Source organism: Sphaeramia orbicularis, chromosome 14 (assembly GCF_902148855.1).
Source record: "Sphaeramia orbicularis chromosome 14, fSphaOr1.1, whole genome shotgun sequence".
Classification (NCBI taxonomy): Eukaryota; Metazoa; Chordata; class Actinopteri; order Kurtiformes; family Apogonidae; genus Sphaeramia; species Sphaeramia orbicularis.
In genome coordinates, this window is record NC_043970.1 from 41,625,564 (window position 1) to 41,639,962 (window position 14,399).

Consider the following 14,399-nt stretch of genomic DNA (forward strand, 5'->3'; position numbering starts at 1 on the left):
AAGTAGTTTTTATTTTGTGGCTTTTTTTTCTAAATCAGTCCAGCTGCTTTTTAGCACCTGGTTGAACTCCAAAAAGCAGCAAAATTTGGTGAAAACACAGTAAAAAAAAAAAAAAAGGAAAATCACTACAACACTGCAAATAACAGTCAAAACAAAAAACAAGGAAAACAGTGTTTATAAAAAAAAAAAAAAAAAAAAAAAAAAGCCCAAACAGTCGATTTTTATAGTGAGACAGTCTCATTCACTGCTCTGAGTTTTATCCCCCATTCCACAGGCGGCAGGGAGAGCATTGAGCATGCTCAGATGTCTATGGAAAGCACAAGGTCTATTCTATTCAGCACGGTTGGAAATTTTTCGTATTGAATAAACAGTTCAATTTTTAGGAATATTTAAAATAAGTCATACATTCAGAACTCTCACCACAGAATATCAGGAGTTAAAGGGTTAAAAAATTGGGTTTCATTTGTTGTGTGTGTATGTGTGTGTGTCAATTAAAAGATACCTTCATTAAGTGGAATCTGACATAACCTGTGATGAAAACAGTATGTGACCATATAGTAGTGATTTGTTGTCAGAATTGGATTTTTGTAACGTATCACTAGCTTCAGAGCATAATTTAAAACTAAAAGTCACATTTTTGGCCATATTATGATATCTGTGCAACTTTACTCTCCTAATACTGCTGCTTCATTTTATGTAGATATCACAATTTGGTAAAAAATGCGACATAGGCAATTATGCTACGAGGCTAACGATATTGAAATAATGAATGTAATGTATTCAGATCCTCACTCAATCGATAAAAAAAGAAGAAGAAAAAAATTAATTGAAAATAAGGGTGGTGAAAAGACCATATGATGACCTATTGGGGTAAAATCCCAATCCATGATCTGAATCACAATTTTCTCATCTTATAAAAAATACAGGTACATTGCAATCAATCTAAGTTTTCCTCTAGTTTTCTCTGGGTTCAGGAGGTTTAGTCTGTATCTATGTTTTTTTTTTTTTATTATTATTATTATCTGACTAGAAACTCTGCGTTTTTACATAACTTTAAACAAAATTTTACAATATTTTTGACAATATATAGATAAAATATGTGACCACATCTACATCCAGCTGCAGCCATTCCATGAATTACCCAGTCTAATTTATCCTACCAATTTCATACTTGTATAACTTTTAACATCTGTGTCAATCAGACAGTAATTCATCATCATTATGTCTTCAACGGCAGCAAAAGAAAACATTACACAAACTCTACAAGTTATCACGGACTGAAATTGAAGACTTTATTACAGACAGATGCTTAAGTAGAGCTATAAATGGACTGAGTGTGGTAGTGACAGTGATGCTACAAACCCATATTAGTGCAATGTTCTCTGTGAAATAAAGTACTCTGAATGGGATATCTAAAACCAACGTCATCTGAGTTTTGACAGTACTGTAATTTATGGATTCATCTGTATGATCCTTCTGAAAAGTAGCACATATGACAAATCAAGATTAATTACAATCTAAGTATGCAAGACCGCTCAGCTCTGACAGATGTTTATGGTGAAAAAATTATGGAACTACGTTTGGAGAAAAAAAAGACTGTAAAATCAAAACAATGAGACATATGTAAACAGATAGATAGATAGATAGATAGATAGATAGATAGATAGATAGATAGATAGATAGATAGATAGATAGATAGATAGATAGATAGATAGATAGATAGATAGATAGATAGATAGATAGATAGATAGATAGATAGATAGATAGATAGATAGATAGATAGATAGATAGATAACTACATTGTCTGTTCCAAGTTAAAACAGACATTCCTATTATTGTAGGTAATTCATTTATCAGACAGGAGGTGATAAATGAATTACCTACAATAATTATATTTGTAAGACAGTATGAACCTTTACCAGAACAGAAATTCAACTTTTGTCACGGCTGTAAGACAAAGTTAAAAATAAATAAATAAAAAAATAAAAAAAGAAACTAGAAAAGCACTCGGAGAGCGCAGACCTCCGCCAAGGCAGATCAGTGCACCCCCGCCCCCCTGATCACCACCAAAATTTAATCATTTGTTCCTTGTGCCAGTGTCAACATTTCCTGAAATTTTCATCCAAATCTGTCCATAACTTTTTGAGTTATCTTGCAGACAGACAGACAGACAGACAGACAAACCAACGCCGGCAAAAACATAACCTCCTTGGCGGAGGTAATAAATAAATAAAAACAAGTATGTCATTGCATTGAAATACTGTGTCATCAAAAAATACATCACTGATTTCAGAATTTTGGGATATTAAGCCTTTTCTTTAAATGATTAGGTCGTTATTTGAGAATGTTTCTAAACATTTAGCAACATTAACTCAATCTTTGGTCTCACGGGATTTTTAAATTTTTTTTTTTTTTTTACATGCATCCATAGTCTATCTCTATAAGGGCAAGTGTTGGTCCATTCTAACATGTAACATCTCATGAATGGTTTGACTGTCATCAAATCTGGTACAAACACAAACCTGGCAGCCAGGACTAACTGAAAGGATTTTAGCGGCCAAAGGTCAAAGTCACTCTTCTCTCTTCTGACATCTCAGAAATACTTAGAGGGAATCTCTTCAAAGTTGCTACGAACAGTCGCTTTTCCATTGACCCTCTAATTGCGCAAATATAACTTGAACATAAAAATTTACCTAATGGAAAAACGACAATTTCGCCAAAAGTCTCATTTTTTGATTAAAAGTTTTTGCGCTGGCAAGAGGTGGTTTTTCGGGCATAGCACAAATGGTATATCACATTAAACTGCAATGGAAAGATCTTTTTTCGCAACTAGAGTCAGGTGAATTAAAAAACCAGATGCTGACGTACGTTACAACAAGCATAGAAGAAGAAGAAACATGTCGCGGTATGTGTGGACACACCAGGAAACCCAATCATTGTTTAATTTAGTTCGAGATAGAGGGGTAATATATAATAACAACACTGGTCAACAACAAATTTATTGTTTAAGTTTTTTGAGCTGATTCAGGATAATTTTGGTGTGCTGAATCCAAAAATCACATTAATTTTACTCAATCAGGTCAACTTTCTGAACTATGCTACATATTGGCTTTTTAACATTTTTGCTTACATTTATGGGCATTTTCACATCATATGATACAAAATTCTTCCATATTTCTTGCAATAAATGAGTTCTGAAGATTTTACTTTTGCCAATTTATGATTAATGTTTTTTTTAATATTACAGGTGAATGAAATGGCTTCGACTAGAAGATCTTGCAAAAATAAACCTGACGTATTCTGATACATCTGCGGTGAATACACCATTGTACCTAACAGGAATCAAGTCACAAGTTTCATAAAGTGTGCTTACCAATCTTATTTTGGTATTAAACTTGGTGACCAAGATAAAGTCACAAAAATGTAATCAATTTTGTGAGAAGATCAAATTTTTCAAAATCAAATTAGCAAAAAAACCTGACCTGACTGAGAAAAACAGATGTCATTTTTGGATTTAGCGGTGCAAAATGGACCTAATTCAGTTGAAAAACCGTGACAACTTGCAAAAAATATTTTTTTGTAACCCAGTGTAATGAATATATCTGTAAATCAACACCATATTTACATTCGTCACCATGTTTATGGAATGACTTCTTGTCATCTCGCGATAATAAATAAACAAATCATCGCATTTGTGATTCAATGGAAAAAAGGACATTACACATTTCTGTTTTATTGACATTTACTAAATATCGGTAAAGTTTTCCGCAGATGTCCAATGGAAAAGCAACTATTGACTAGGACTAAAAAGAATGTGGTGAATACTGATGCGGCGTCATGTAACACATTTTTAGGTGTAACTGCTAGTTAAATGAGACGATGACAAGGACAGTAGACATATCTGATAGAACTTAAGCCTCTTGTTTTCTCAGTCACAGTCGCAGAAATAGGCTTCCACGTAAAACAGTTAGTCTTGGAATATGCCATCAACGCATAAAAGAAGTCTGCAATGTCTGAACAGAACGATGCAATGGATAAGGCTATCAGAAAAGTTTCAGTTTTGAAACATCTTTCTTCTGCACCTCTTATGACTTGGCTGCACTGCTCTCAGCTCCATTATGTACACTCTATATTGGAATTCTCACCTCCAGCAGGTAATAATATTGCGCTCATAAATTGTGCAGTATGAAATGAAAGCTGTGTCACACACTGCTCACATAATGGTCTGTCCTGATGGCTTGTAGAAACCCGAGCAGATGGTTAAAGGCTGGACTCCAGAGAAGAGGAACTCTGGTGGGGTTTTGTCCACCGAGCGGGAGCGGTGGGTGAACATCAGTTTATCAGCAGTTTGGTTTATGCTACATAAACAATGAGGCCAGTGTATGAACCTCACATCAAACGACGATGCTCAAGGATGCATTTGGAGATTCCTTTGAAATCTGCCCTTTGATTTTGTCCCTACAAGATGAACAGAAAGCAAAGGCAATAAAAAAGAAAGAGCTAATCATTACCTTATGAATAATTACTGTAAAAAAAAAAAAGAATGTAATGCATATTAAGTAATAGATCCTATTGAGGGAGTGATCTGCGGAAAAAAAAAAATCAGAGGGGAGATGGTTTTGAAATGTTTTTCTTGACAGTAAATCAGCAGATACAGTGGGTTTATGCTAAAGTATGAAGAGTAGATTTCTCTGTATAGATTATATAGGACGTTATATGTTAAATCAAACATTTTCTTTGCAAAACAGAACAGAGGCATTAGCCTGGCAATATGAATATTACTAGTGCATATTAATACAGATATCTAGGGACTTAAGTTAGTAAATGCTCATTCCTGTTTTAAACTTGATTTCCCGTGATGCGGTGCGGTCCTGCGCTTCCCGTCAACTATCATGGAAAACGCAACGTGATTGTTAGGCTATTGCATTCCAAAATTACTACTATCTCCCAAAATATTGGTCCTATCAACTTGCCGAGATATTTAATGTGAAGATGGGACTATTCCTCAACTGTAAGTACCACATTGGCCAGTTAAAAACATCTCAATTTGTCAGAAGCATGCAGATACACACACAGACACTCTGAGACCTTCCAGTATTATGACAAACAGTCAGGTCCATAACTATTGGGACATCGACACAATTCTCAGCTTTTTGGCTCTAAACACCACCACAATGGATCTGAAATGAAACAAACAAGATGTGCTTTAACTGCAGACTTTCAGCTTTAATTTGAGGGTATTTCCATCCAAATCAGGTATAGGAATTAGAACAGTTTGTACATGTGCCTCCCACTTTTTAAGGTACTAAAAGTACACCGTTCACCTGATTTGGATGTAAATACCCTCAAATTAAAGCTGAAAGTCTGCAGTTAAAGGACATATTGACTGACTGTAGATTCCATAAGATCTTCTATTTTTTTCTTTTCCTAACTGAAATCATCACATCTGTTCTCAGGGTTGGCAAGGAACCCTGTTATGAAGTTTTATATAACACTTCTAATGCAAATATAAACACTCCATTGGCAGGAACATGTTCAGCAATTTCTTAATACATAATTCCACAACTAGTGTGATGATTTCACCATTTCCTTATCTCCTTTTTCAAGTCACACATAGATTGTGCCAAGACTAGGGATGCAACGACATGAAAATTTCATATCACGGTTATTGTGACCAAAATTATCACAGTTATAATTATCGTGGTATTTTTGAAATGTGCTCAAAATGTTCAAAAAGTACTTATACACACATAATGTATAACAAATAATGTAACCATGTTGTATTTTGAAAAAAAACTAATTAAACTAGAAAAGCACTCGGAGATCGCAGACCTTTGCCAAGGCAGATCAGCTCCCCCCCATCCCCACCAAAATTTAATCCTTTATTCCTTGTGCCAACATCAACATTTCCTGAAAATTTCGTCACAATCCGTCCATAACTTTTTGAGTTATCTTGCTAACTAAACAACAAACTCTGGTGAAAACATAACCTCCACCGTTCCTTGGTGGAGGTAATAACAGGAACAATGTACTTTCTGTTGGCAGAAACATGACAATATTAACATGTAAACATCACACATACAAATGTGCGTTAAAGATGGCACCTTATGGCCATAAGAGGTATCTGCACCAGGGGTGGAAATTGATAGGATCTGATCAATATCAGTCCCATTGTTGATTGTGCTTACCAAGCCAGTTCCTTATCAGTTCTCCTACTGATTCCCAACTGATTCTTTTTTCAGGTTATTCATATTTTGCTTGTAAAAGGCTAGTCTGTAAATGTAAACATTTTTGTGTAATATTCCTTTTTTTTTTTTTTTTTTTTGCAATTTTCATTATTTATAAGTCATTATGATAGTATTTTACTGGTCTGACCCACTTTAGGTTGAATTGACCTCAAATTATTTGAACATCCTTGGTTGTTTAAATCTTCAGTGTAATTTCTGCACTTCACAAATTCATCCCAGGGGCCAGATTGGACCCTTTGGTGGGCCAGTTTTGGCCCCCGAGCCGCATGTTTGACACCTGTGATCTAAACAGTAATACAAACAGAAATTTTACCGCAGTTTATCTGTTATACCGGTAATCATTACATTCCTAGCCAGGACATTCCTGTAAAACATGAAAATGAATTAAAAATACAAGTGGTTTAGTTTAGTTTAGTTTAGTTTATTAGTTTGATCCCCATTAGCTGCTGCATACCCCAGCAGCTACTCTTCCTGGGGTCATCAACAACACAAAAACAAAGCACCAACAATTTCCCACAACTAACTCAACAAACAGGATGTACATACACTCAACACAACAACACGAAAACCAAAAATCAACAACAGCATACAATACAAAACAATTACAATAATAATACCAACAACAACAGAAAAAAGAATAAATAAACCAAAAATCAAAACCAAAAATAAAAAAATAAAAAGTAAAAATAAAAACAGCTCCACTCTGGTCTGTGGTGGATATTTGGGCCTTTATGGGTTAATTATATTTTACCATAGTCTCTTTGTATTGCCTATTGTTGAAGTAGCTTTAATCACTATGAATAGGGTTGGATTTTGCCCAAACTGGGATTAAAAATAATCCATCAGAGGCAGACATGCATGGATCAGAGGCAAATCACACCTAGATCATCCTGTTTACATGGCAAGAAAACCACAATAACTGGAGTTCTTTCGCCTAATCCACTCACATACAAGCTGCGAGGATGACTCTGCTGTGCGTTCTTGGACACACAGTCAGATCCATGTCAGTGCGGTTTGTGTTGCACCTCCCAGTCCGTGTACCTGCTGTGCATCTGTCTGATGTGATGCGCTGAAGGATGAGACGGTTTGCTTGGTCATCAGTCCGGAGACGGCGCATGTCATCAGACCGAGCCTCAGCCTGTCCCTTCGCGTCTCCATCACAAAACAGTGGAGTTCATTCAATGCAGCTGAGGCTACAGGCTGCTCATACTTCAAATATTATTCTGGGATGTTTCCTGTGTGTCACCGCACTATTGTATAGTACTGGATCAAGAAAGATGAAATAGGGGATGATGAAAAAGCTTTTAAATCTCATACTGAAATGAGAAAAAGGGTGTTCTATCTAGTGGGCTTTATTTTATGGGTTCCGTACTTTCTAGGTCATTTTCTCGAAAGGAAATAGGAAATTATAAACTGGTAGATGTAGGGTGGACATGCTGCACCATATCATACTGTTCATCTGTGACAGTCTTGCACATTTAAGATCTCCCTTATCTCAGGCAGTTTTGCACATTTCATGCTATTTACCTCTGACAGTTTGCACAATTACCCATATTTTGCACATTTATGCAAATATTTATTTTTCTCTTAGTAACAGTAGTGTATTTTAACCTGCCTTTTACTTTTTACTCTGTTTTATTGCTTGTTTTATACTCCCTTGTTTTACTGTAAGGTGTCCTTGAGTGCCAAAAAAGGAGCCTATAAATAAAATGTATTATTATTATTTTTTATTTCTTTTGGGTTTTTTTTTACTTTTTCTTTTGCATGGCATTTTTAAATGCTACTTAGTTTTGGTTGTTTTAATTTCCATTTTTATACTTATACTTTTATACTTATCTTAAATTCTCGTGGCATTCAGTGTGGACAACAAACCAAGATTTTCATTGTAAAGGGAAACCTGTTACTTTATTGTACACATGACAATAAAACACTTTGAATCCTTTGAATGTCCACAAAAAAAACACATTTTTAATGAGTAAGTAACATAAATGATATTTCTACATCTGCTAGGGTTATTTCTTTATCAAATATTCATTGAGTTTCAATAGATAATGGAAGTATTTTAGTAAATGTCTCAGACTTGCACAGTTAAAAGCTCCTGAAATTAGTATTTTCAGTTTGCACTAATTTGGTCGAATGGTTCTACTGTTGATGTGAATGAAGAACTGCTGAGTCGTTTAATCACCTATAAGATTTGAGTACTTTTTATTTGTTAGATTTGTTTATTTTTAAAATATTTTTTAAGACCTTTTTCTTTTGCGTGCCATTTTTAAATGCAACTTTGTTTTGCTTCTTTTTCATTTCATCTCCTAGTTAAATTACTCTATTACATATTTAGCTACCTTTATCTTAAATTCTTGTGGCATTCAGTGTGGACAGAAAAGTAATATTTTTATTGTAAAGGGAAACCTGTTCTTTTATTGTACACATGACAATAAAACACTTTGAATCCTTTGAATGTTCATAAAAAACTAATTTTTAGTGAGTAACATATAAATGATATTTCTACATCTGTGAGGGTTATTTCTCTATCAAATGTTTATTCAGTTTCAATAGATAACTGAAGTATTTTAGTAAACATCTCAGACTTGCACAGTTAAATGCTACTGAAATTAGTATTTTCAGTTTGCATCAGTTTGGTCAAATGGTTCTACTATTGATGTGAATGAAGAACTGCTGAGTCATTTAATCATCTTTAAGATTCGAGTACTTTTTATTGGTTAGATTTGTTTGTTTTTTGCTGCATATGTTAAGCCTGAAATTAAATGATATACCAGTGGTTGACTTACTCCTTTTTTTTTATTTTTTTTTTTTAATTTAGTATCATTATTGTGGTTTTTATTGTGGTGGAATGCACATGTTAAAAAGAACGTCGCAGCTAACAGAATTAAATTAGCTTAGTTATTCGACATCAAGAAGAAATTATACAATGTTCATCCCTGGCTTCTTCTTTGATATTCTGTACATTATTATGTTATTATGTAATATTATACTAATTACAGTAAAATGGAAATGAAGGAAGTTTGAGACTTAAAATAACAGATGTTGAAATCAGGTTGCATCTCACAGAAAGAGATAAATTAATTTAGGATCATCACACACTGACACTACAGGATGTTATAAAGATGACTGTGCCTGAAGGAGAGTGCACCGCTTCATATGATCACGTATGGACCTACATGTAAATAAATGCAGACTAAAATGCTGCTATGGCTTTCTGTAGTGACTTAGAATAGGAAAAAAAAGAAAACCATAAGCAAACACTACACGAGACCGGATGAGAAAAGGTCCGATCATGAGAACTGGAGTTGAGATGTTTACTGTCCGTTCTAATATCTGTCTAAAATAGTATGTTAGCTACCTTTAGTCTCATTAGCCTCAAGAAGAACTAGGATGTTTACTATTGTTTGGCAACACCACCATCACCTCTCTCATTGGCTGTTACAGACTAAGAAAATATGAACACAACCTTTGTTACATGTCCTTTGGATTCAGCTTGGTTCTCAAAGTTGACAAAATTTATTCAGATCAAAAATCAGATGGATACTCAGCACTGAGGACTCAAGGAACAATGAGCCCCGAACATACACTGTAAAAAAAATCTGTAATTTAACAGAATTTTCACTGTTTATTTTACAGATTTTTCCTGTATTTTTAAGATACAGGAAAATATCAATGAAATCACAAAAATAGACTGTAATAGAATGTAAAATAACATGAAAAAACTGTAACTGTGAATAACCACAAAATTTCCATTTTTTAAAAGAATTTTTTTCTTTTTTCACAGAAAAATACAGCTAAAATATGTGTGCAAATGTATCATAATTTCACAAATATTTCTTTTCTATTTATGACATTAAACTGATAATTTTTTAAAGTTTAATACTGTAAAAAAAATTATAAAATGAGATAAAATTGCTGACAATTAACCATAAAAAGAAGTGTCTGTTCTGTAAGTTTAACAAGACTTGTTTGTTAATTGACAAATATCTTGTGTTTCACAGGTTTCACAACAAAAATGATGAATAAATGTGTTTTTGTGAATGTATAACATGTATAAGCACTGATGAACTGTCAAAATACAGTTTTTATCAGTGGATTGTACAACTTAGTCTCATTGAAAATTATCTATATATATATATATTTATAGGTAATTTGATTGTTTTAATACATGTAAATATTCTTAATTAAACATTAAAAAGTAAAAAAAAAAAAAAAAAAAAAAAAAAAAAGCAAAATCTCATGTAAAGTTAGGGCAAAAAACTGTATGTTTAATTATGGAAAATTACTGTATTTTTATGAGATGGTTATTTTCCGATATTTAACAGTATTTTTTTTGGCACCCCAGCTGCCGGAATATTACTGTTGTTTTTTTTTGTTTGTTTGTTTTTTTACAGTGTCAGATGAATTGTACATTTATTTCCCTATGGGCGGGCTCACCTGTACAAATGGGTTGGGCTTTAACTTAGCGTTATCTAACTGGATCAAGCAGAGGTGAGGCCTCAACTCTAAGTTAACTTATGCCAACAATACGTTTACTTCTTATCACCTATGTTTGACAATACTATGTGTGTGAATATGTGCATCTTTAGACATGTATCTAAAAAAGAACAGAAGATAATTAACTCCTATGCATACAGATGTTTCCTATCTTAACAAGCTTAACATACTGACCAACTATTTAAACTAGAACGGGGTAAAACATAAATCTGGTCACAAAGAACTCATCACTAACATTAATGAAATAAAACAAATTAAACAAATGAATCCTATGTTAAACCATTAACTACTAACAAATTAAACAATTTGTCCGATTACTTCAATATCTGAATTAAAATAATATTTCGTCATCCAGATTTTCAGGATCAACTGTGTGTAATCATCCCTAATTCCCTGTGTTTTCTCGGCTCTATTGTAAATGACACCTTCACTTTCATAAAAGTTTAAATAAAGGTTAGAGCATAAATGTCAAACTCATCTTAGTTCTGGGGCCACATTCAGCCCAATGGGATCTCGAGCCAGCTGGACCAGTAAAATAATAGACATTTATAACCTTTTACATAATAATCCAAATTTTTCACTTTGTTTTAGTGTAAAAATATGAATATAACCTGAACAGCCATGTACAACCTGACATTTTTTGAGAAAAATAAGACAATAATATATTATATCTCAGCTTATTATTACCACAATCTATTATTTTGTTAAATTTTACTCTTTTTTTTTCTTAAAACATTTCAGGTTGTTCATATTTGTTCAGGTTATTCATATTTTATTGTGAGGATAGCTTGTTAAAGCAAATATTTTTATAATGCAATTTGACACCTTTGACTGTTAATATCTTCAGTACAATTTTTTCATTTTGCAAATTCATCCTGCGGGCCGGATTGGAACCTCCGGTGGGCTGGTTTTGGCCCCCTAGGCTATATGTTTCACACCCCTGGGTTAGAGGAATAATTTCCCCTCTTTCCCTGATGAGGCTCGACCTCTAAACCCTGCACTTTATTGGATAAATTGGGCTGAATCAGTGTAGACCAAGGCTGGGAACAACATTCCATTATTGAATGTCTTAAGGACTGAATCTGGAGTAAAGTATCCTGGAAATCCACACAGTATGAAACCATAAACTGCTTGTTACAGCAAGAAAATAATGTGAAAGTAAAAAAAAAACTGTGTAATTATAGTATATAATGACAATACTAACAGAACGGACATCATCCAGCAGATTAGAAAAGGTCTGACTGTTCATAAGTGCTCTTAATTTAATTTAATTGCAGATAAGGTGGATTTCTTGCCCACCCGGAGTTTTCAGCCACAGTGGAAACCGTCCTCCCTATTAACTGATAAAACACACATCACACAGGTTTAATTTACTTCTTTCTAATTTCCACATTAAAATAAAGTGATGAAGTGTAGGGTACCGTCTAACTGTTTTCCCTCTAATTATTAATATCAAACTGCATAGTCCTTAGAAATATCACAGTCATATTTACTACTTCAGCTCTGGGTAATTTCCAAGAAACTACGACCTTTCTAAGAAATTTCAGGGGTTGTTAAATACTTTTTAGATTTCTAAATGTGTCAGCAGTGGAAGAAGTATGTTAAGACAAAAGTAGAAGAAGAAAGAATTAGCAAAGGGAACTAAAAGCTGCTTTATGTTAAATAAACAAAATGTCACAGTGATTACTTCGACTGAGGAAGACTTTATCAGTGTCTGGACTGAGAATTATTCACACACTTCAAAGGTTAATTACCTAAAATTATCATAATTTTCCAGTCAAATGAATAATGCAGTGTGCCTATCACTAGAATTATTCCATCAACATGTTGTCATGCTTGGTCTGACGCTGCCATCCAAGGGCGCTCAAATCAATTAATCAGCATTTTTACAGATGCAGTAAGTGAATATAAATTACACCTTATCAGATCTTGGTCAATTGAAGAAAGACAAAATGAAGTCACCTGTCTTTATATTTTCATCCCTGGATTGTTTGAGCCCTGTCGCCTCAGTTAACTTTACTGTAAAATGATAATTTCTCTTACATCTTGCCTTGTACTGCAACTCTTGCACTTTTTTTCCTCTGTACTTTTTATTTATTGGGTTTTTTTTGTATTTTATGTACTTATTTCTGTTTATTTTTTGTTGTACAGTGACCTTGGGTTCCATGAAAGGTAGTTACTAATAAAATGTATAATAATAATAATAATAATAATAATAAAGCCATTTATTTAACCTTTATATTACCAGGAAGGCCCTGGAGAATGGATCTTTATTGCGAGGGAGATCAAGCAAAGAGGCTGAACTGGTCCATGAATGCGACAAAAACCTCATCAGTATTAACCCATGAAGACCCAAACATCCATGGGTGACCAAAATCATCTACTGATGTAAACGTTTTACTAGTGTTGATCCACTAATCCTATTAATACACGTAAATAATTCGTGTAAAATGCGGATTTCCATCTTTTCATGATCACCAGATATGACCCATTTGGACATTCAGAGGCTCTGTAGTTACCATAGAAACACCGTCATCTTCTACAACACTGATTCACCAGTAAAACTCATGGAGTTGGATCAATGACAGTGGATGTAAATGCTTAATGATAGATTTTGTTGAAAAATTCACTTTGTCTGATATAATAACCCTCAACTTTAATCTGAGCTTTTACGAATTTTGACATGATCAATAAATTAAATGCAGGAAAATACATGATTTTAACTGAAAAAAATCCAAAATACAGTGAATAATATTATAATAACTGGTGATAAATCATGTAAGAAAGGTGAAATCTCGAGAAAAATTCATTTGGGAACTGACACAAAAGTAACACTGGGTCTTTATGGTTTAAGACTACAACAGAAAATTCCAGCTGGCTTATGTTAAATGAAGATGGTGATAAATGATGCCACTGTTTCCTTCTTTTTGGAAGCGTCTCAGATGCATGGGAGTATGTGTGTGTTGAAGGCAGTGGTTGTGCTGTACTTCTACATGACACATTTCATAACTCCATACATTCAGGTCACTGATACACAGCTAAACCCTGAAGCATTTCCTTCATGTGGCTGATTTAAATATGTGTATTTCTGAAGTGTGTGAGTGAGCAGACAGTGACGCTGAGATCGACTGACTCAGTGAATTTAACAAAAGAGAAAATGATTACCATTCACCGCTTGTGCAAGCCTGTGACGCTAGTCACTGACTGAAGGAAAATGGTGTTTGTGAGAGGAATGATGAGAGGGATTAAGGTACTTGTGCTTTCTGTGCACGGACAGTTATCATATGAATGAGTTTGTAGCCGTTCTCAAAGAGAACATCAGCTCAGGGACAAAACAACACAATAAAACCAACTTTGTACCCTCCAAAGTAATCCTCTCTTGGTTAATCAAATGTCAAAATTTGTTTTATCTACTGACATGTACATTTGTTCATTCAAGCAGAAGCAAAAACTTTCAGATTACATACACACCCACTTGTGCAAGCATACACCTACTGTCCTCTGCAATGCAGGTCCAGATTGTTTTTCTCTTTCAGACAGAAAGAATGACTTGTCTCTGCAGACGTTATACAAACAGACATGAAAAAAGAAAAAAAAAAAAAGCTAAAAAATATCAAGCAGACTCTTGTACAGAGGATATTATGCCAGAGA

At 33.9% G+C, this 14,399-nt stretch overlaps 1 protein-coding gene across 19 annotated transcripts in view; it reads right to left on the reverse strand.

Annotated features, from left to right (window-relative positions):
* The window catches only part of dlg2 (discs, large homolog 2 (Drosophila)), a 417,220-nt gene that overhangs the window by 82,830 nt on the left and 319,991 nt on the right, over window positions 1-14,399 (reverse strand). The window lies entirely within an intron of this gene.